The sequence below is a fragment of the Populus alba genome, chromosome 17, assembly GCF_005239225.2.
Source record: "Populus alba chromosome 17, ASM523922v2, whole genome shotgun sequence".
In the NCBI taxonomy this organism is placed as follows: Eukaryota; Viridiplantae; Streptophyta; class Magnoliopsida; order Malpighiales; family Salicaceae; genus Populus; species Populus alba.
Window position 1 is genome coordinate 14,507,057 of NC_133300.1, and position 6,768 is coordinate 14,513,824.

The 6,768-nt window shown below is 35.5% G+C and overlaps 1 long non-coding RNA gene across 1 annotated transcript in view; it reads right to left on the bottom strand.

Annotated features, from left to right (window-relative positions):
• LOC140954873 (uncharacterized) overlaps positions 1-4,084 on the bottom strand; it is an 85,688-nt gene extending 81,604 nt beyond the window's left edge. Inside the window, exon 1 of the long non-coding RNA XR_012168492.1 lies at positions 3,769-4,084. This is a non-coding gene — a long non-coding RNA (uncharacterized lncRNA). The remainder of the gene's footprint in view (positions 1-3,768) is intronic.
• Between the last annotated feature and the right edge of the window lie 2,684 nt (positions 4,085-6,768).

Here is a 6,768-nt window from a genome sequence, read left to right on the forward strand (position 1 = left end):
CGACATGCATCACCAGTCCAGAGGAAATTTCTGCATATGCTAATGATTTGCTTGAGCACAATTGCAGGGACAGGGAATATGTTCAACCAGAACTGGACCTTCCCAAATAAAACCGATCGAAGGAGCTCCAAGCGCCCATCATAGGTAAGATATCTACCCATCCAGCCTTGGATAAACGATTTCAGGTCCTGCAGAAGAGGAGTGAATTGGCTTGCTAGCAGTCTATGGGGGCTAAGAGGGACTCCAAGGTAAGTAAAAGGAAACTGCCCTTCACTAAATCCAGTGGCTGAAAGAATAGAATGCTTTTGCTCTGTGCCCACACCTCCAAAGAAGATGGACGATTTCTGTGGGTTAATGTGTAAACTAGAAATTTGGCCAAAGAGATTAAGCTGCTGGAGAAAGCAAGAGACTGAAGAGAGGTCCCCGCGAGAAAGAAGAAGGACATCATCAGCGAAGGCAAGGTGAGAGATACCTTGAATCGCACACTTGGGATGGAAACTGAACCCATCCTGCTGAGATGCTAGGGAGAGCATCCTTGAAAAATATTCCATGCAGCATATGAAAAGATACGGAGACAATGGGTCTCCTTGACGCACTCCACACTTGTTATTGGGATTTTTGACTATGCTATTTGTTGCTACCCCAATTTTTGACCTATTTTTGATATATTTTCAAAAAAAAGTCCAAAAATAGAGAAAAACAATGAAAATCCAAAAATATGTTTTTTTTTAATATATTTCTCGTCATTTTAGCATTTTCAACGTCGTCTAAAAAGAATTTAAATTTTTAAGGGTCTTTCAAACGCGTTCGACTTTTTCATGCGTCATTTTTAAATCATTGATTTTCCTCATCGAGTCGACGTTGATATTGCTTGTTTTTAAAAAATACAAAAAAATTAAGAAAAATCAAATTTACAAAAACAAAGAAATTGAGGGACCAATTTTGAGGCACAAGCATACATTTTGCCTATAAATAGCAGCCTTCAACACACACTTAAGGGGGGGCAATTTTGACAAAAAAAAAGAGAAACCCTAAAACCCAGCTACCGCCGCCTACTAGAAATTTTTTTTCTTCTCTGCACACAACCCCCCCAGTGGCTTTCATTTTTCTGACCCGGCCAGTCCCACCATCTCCTTCTCCCTTTGAAACCAAAAGCCAGCAGCCGCCTCCCTTCCTCTGGCCATTTTTTCTTCTTTTTCTTTCCCACAGCTTCCAGCCGCACACTCTCATCTCTAGCTCCCCTCCATTCATCAACACAGAGCAGTCGTCCCCTTCACACAACCCTCATTTTCTCCTTTCTTCTTCCCCAGCTTGCACCAGTTCCCTCTGACCTCTGCCCTCATTTCCTTCTCCCAGCCGGCGACCCCAACCTTTACAAAGGAGGAAAGCCATGGTTCTTTCCCCATCTCCACTGTCATCTCCCACACCGGGCAAGCTCCCCTCCTCCAGCTGTTCCCCCAGCGGTGGCAGCAGCAGCGCCTTCCTTCTCCTCCCTCACCTGGCCGACACCACAAATCTGCTCGTCCTCTGCCTCTCGCAGCAAAGACGACCCCGCAATAGCTCCTCCCCACAACAGCTAGCCAACAACAATCCTTCTTCCTCTAGCGGCGCCTACAGAAGCGACCCCATTTTCCACCGAGAATCAACAGCAAGACCTGCAACCACCAGAGAACACCCACAGAGAAGAAGGCGAAACCGAGAGGGGAGCAGATCCAAAACGGAGAAGAAAGAAAGAACAAAAATAGATTGAAATTAAAGGAAAAAAAATTAAAATCAACTGTTGCGTGTGTTCTCTTTTCTTGTTTACAGGTCACCGCCGGCGAGGAAGAGAAGAGAGGAGGCGGCTGTTTCGAATCCCCCTGTTGCCTGCACTTCATGGCGGCGCGTGAACCCACGCGCCGCCAGTGACGGTGGCACGTGGAGAGGATGCGCTGCCACTGTTCCTGGTGTCCATGGCTTCATAGAAACGTTCCCAGCAGATTCTATGATTTTTTAGAGGTTTCCAGCACTATTCCGGGTCATTTTGTAATTTCCAAATTGTTTAATGTAATATTTGTTTATTTTTAGGCTTTTTGTATTTTGTAAATGTGGATGTAACCAAAAAAAGGAAAAGAAAAGAAAAGAAAAAATATAGTAAAAGTGAATGGGTGAGTTGTATTTTTTTTATTTTTTATATATATATTTTTTTATGATTAAAGTGTAAGGATTAAAGAAGAATTTAATATTTTGATTGTGTCATGGTCAAGAATTATTAACTTATACGTAAGTTGTATTTCTAATATCCGATGAAAAGACAATTATTAAAACTTCTTTAACACATGAAATTCGCAAAGCAGCTTACCTCAGGTAGGGTGCGTTAGGGGTGCTAATACCTTCCCTAACCATAATCAGTCCCTTACCCGGGAATCTCTGACAAGACCAGTATATTCGGTTTCCTAGTAGCCTTCAATAAATTACTAGGTGGCGACTCCAATGAACCAATCAAAGCAAACGCAACAACAACAAAAAATCATCAGCCGATGCCGCGCGGATTTTCTGACGTGCGACACTATTATGTTGTTGGATCAAATTGTTTTAGGTAGAAGAAGGAGTTAAGAGAGACCCGTATAAACTTGGGATGAGATAAAACAATCATGAAAACAAAAAAAGGTGTTTTCTTGGACATTATTATAGATAATTATTCCAGAGATTCTAGAGTTTAACTCAAGGGCATAAAAGTATAGAGGATTACCACAAGAAGATGAACATTGATTGGTTATAGCTAATGTTGTGGATGATTAAAAGTTTACAATGACAAGATTTTTGAATGGTTTGTGTCACAACCCAATTTTAGGTACCTTAAAATTATCTTTTATATATATATATATATATATATATATATATATATATATATATATATATAAAGAAGGGGATCTACATGTATACATAAGAGATGGAGGAACCAAACTGGATCTTTGAAATTTTTTAGAAACTCAATTGCACCATTTAAAGACCTAAATATGAAAAGTAATGCAAATTCAAGGCTAACTTAAATGAATATTGGAAACATTTACATAAAAATTAGGTCTGAGAACCTAATTAGATTTTTTAATAAGTTAATTTGATTTAATCATAGGTCTAATTAAAGGTTGAATTAAGTTTATAAATTAATTTAGACCAAAATTAAAAAAATTAATTAAGTGCAAGGATTTAATTATACTTTTAATAGGTCAACTTAATATTACGAAGGACTTAATTAGTGAAAAACTAAGTTTGAAAGCTTAATTGAAAAGATTGGAATTTTGAAAGACCAGACTTAATTTTTACAAGATTAATAAGATGAAATCAAGGGTGAAATTACAAGCAAATCAAAGTTTAGGGGTTAGTTAAAGATAAATTGAAGAAATTCAAAACCAAAACCTTGTACATAAAAAAATTAAAATTAGGGGTACGAGATTGAATTCTCAACCACAATTAACGTAATTTAAAGTTTAACGCCAATTTATTCTAGCTTGAGAGTTATATGATTCAATTCAAGACCCACTCGATCCAACAGCTAATAATAACAGTAGTAGTAAGGGAATTTAACAAACTCCCTAAAAAAAGAGTACATATTAGAGAGAGACCTCCCTCCATCACGCTTGGGCATGGAATAACTGCTAGTAGATTAATGAAACTAGCAGGTGCGTTTGTACACCGACAAGTAGTCCTTTTTAAAACGACCATGAGGCACGCAATATCGTTTGCCTCGGCCGCAACCATACAATGCTTTATAAGGATTTAGAGTACCTCCGGTTGTGCCGGCAGCGCGAGAGCCAGCGAGAATCCTGTTAATTTCAGAATCCATCATGAACTTCAAATCTAAGATGGAATCAGCTATGGAGTACGAGGGGACGTCACCGTCCATTTCCGGCAGTGAAATACTAGCACCGCAACTTTTTGTGTTGAGCAGCATCATCATCAACAACAACGACGACAATGTTAGAGCTGACAAGGAAAGACTCTTCATAGTATCTCTCTTATGTTTCGCTAGCTCTTCAATGCTAATCTATGATAAAAGCGAGCAGCTAACACTGTATATATGGGATAGGGTGGCAGTGATCGGAGGTGTTGAAGGTGATAAGATGATCGAGGAATGTGGCAACGCTGGATTGGTTAGCTCATATATAAAAAATGACATCACGAGAGATCCCTTTCATGCTCTAATTGAGTGGACCAACAGCACTATACAATTAATTGAGTGGATCAACAGCACTATACAATTAATTTCTCTTGACAAAACGAAAGGCACTGTACTGTGTTCTAAAACGAAAGGTTCTAAACAGTGTTCTAGATCAGCTATTAATATACGTCGCTACGTACGGGTTAAATATTTTTATTTTTTATGATGAATGTAGATAAAGAGAAGAGTGAATCTGGAGATCAAAATGTGAAAATTCTTAAAGCAATAGGTTATAATTAGAATGAATGAAGACAAATACTAAAAAAAATAGTTATAATTAATGAGTTCTCTTCTTATTTTATAAAGAGTTAGAGATTTAGATTATTTTCTAGAACAATACAATTTAAATTTGATGTTCCTTTTTATTTCACTATTATAAGAGGTTATTTAAAAGTTTATGTTGAAGAGAATAAAAGATTAAGGACAATTCTTAAGAGTCAATGATTGTGCTTAACAACTGATATATAAACATCAATCCAAAACATTAATTATATTTATTTAATAGCTCATTGAATTGATAATAAATATATCTATCTAATTTTATGCATTTAGGTTCATTAAACAATGCTCCCAATTAACACTTGAGTGCCACTGATGAATATTAGACCTATTGACTTGGGTAACTTATTTCTTAATTTTAAAAGCCAAGACAAGAGGTGTTACTCTCTATTAGTGTTCAAGACAACCCAAAACACTACGAAAAAAATAATCAAATACATTTGATTTTTAGACACAGTTTAAAAATAAAAGAGAGTTTATTGTTTTGATATGGAATGTCATCTCAATAAGCCTTTTTGAAGTGGATTGAGACCGATTGGAATTTGCAAACTAGTTCTAAAGCCTAAAAATGAATATACGCTGGTCTTGATTATTTTTATTGAAAAAATAAATAAGACAAAACGTAGATTCCTAGGCAAGAATGAAATATAGGAGGAAATAAGATGTTGTCAAGCTAAAACAACACTAGTAATTATTAAAAACACATCAAAATACAAGATGAAAACTATTCTATAGGTATTGAGCAGATGCAATTTTGAAAATAAAAGAAAACAATTTGGAAAATACAGGACATGGTGAAATATAGATCTTTGAGAAGACCTGCTTTAGTTGGTTTTATGGATGACTTGAAGAAAACAAACTAAACCATACCAGTGCAGCACAAACACATTAACACAATTAAATGAAACAAACAACTATAAGATCCAGTAATGGCTTCCAAACCTTATCACTATGAACATAGGATACTAAAAATGTGTAATTTAGTCTCCACACCCACACCAGCAACCTACACAAAGCAAGAACAATATCATACACGTAAGGTCATCCAACATTAGTATTAGAATATTGCAGCCAAAAACATTTTAAGTCCTTTCCTTGCTGCTTGTCATGGGTGCAACGTGACAATAGAGGCAACAATGAGGTTTATTGTGCCTCCTAAAGAGGTGTGTGCTGTTGGGAAGGAAAAGATTTTGGATTTAATAATAAAATTATGATTAAGATTCAGGTGTTACTATCTAGTATTAATATATCTAAGGTAAACTGCATTATTGTTTGATTATTTTTCTAGGTAAGTTTCTATTCATTGCTCTCGTCTAAGGTTCAAGGTAAATCTTCCTCTGTGTGAGTCTTTATTTTATCAGGTTAAATTCTAACCATTCTAAAATCTAAAATTTTACCATCGCATTTATTGTACACTTTGTATCTTTAGTTCTTGAGAGTGTACTCTACTGTGCAGTTTTACACTTTCAGATATTAAAGTCTATATCAAAATCCCTAAAAAAAATGATTGGTAAAGAGGTTTTGACATGTTGGCTAAATCCTAATAGATAATCATAAACTGGTTATAATATCCAATTTACATTTTAAAACATGAGAAAAAAAACAAATTTTTAAATGAAAATATGCATGGAAAACATTTTAGGATTTGGTCATATGCATGGAAACAAAACATTTTTTTCTATTTTTGTTTTCTAAAAAGAGGAATTAATTTAAAAGTTTTGATTTTTTGTTTGAATTTTGTTTTAGAAATATTTTGAAGAAAACCGAGTATTTTAATACTAGATTTATATCTTACAATGTAAATATACAGCCCGATATTATCCAAAATTGGTAGAAAAACATGTGAGAAAATCACAAATTTTTTGAAAGGATTTTTGAATTTTTTTTGGATTTGTTTCACTTTTTTTATTATTATAAAATATATGAGTTGGGTCGGTCCAGATAATTGGGTTGAACTCAGCCCAAAAAAGGTTGGGTTGGGCTGATCTCGACCTAACATATCTTTTTTTTCTCTTTTTTAGGCCGAGCCGGACCAAAATAGTTCCAGCCTAGGCCCGCATGGTTGCTCGCCAGACCCAACAAGCGTGCTAATTAATTATGTTGCATGCAAAACGAATTCTCATTCTATATTCAGCAACCTGGTTGCAGCAGGGCTGCACTACATGGCACCAGAATGGAAAACATTTTAGGATTTGGTCATATGCATGGAAACAAAACATTTTTTTTTTGTTTTCTAAAAAGAGAAATTAATTTAAAAGTTTTGATTTTTTTTTTGAATTTTGTTTTAG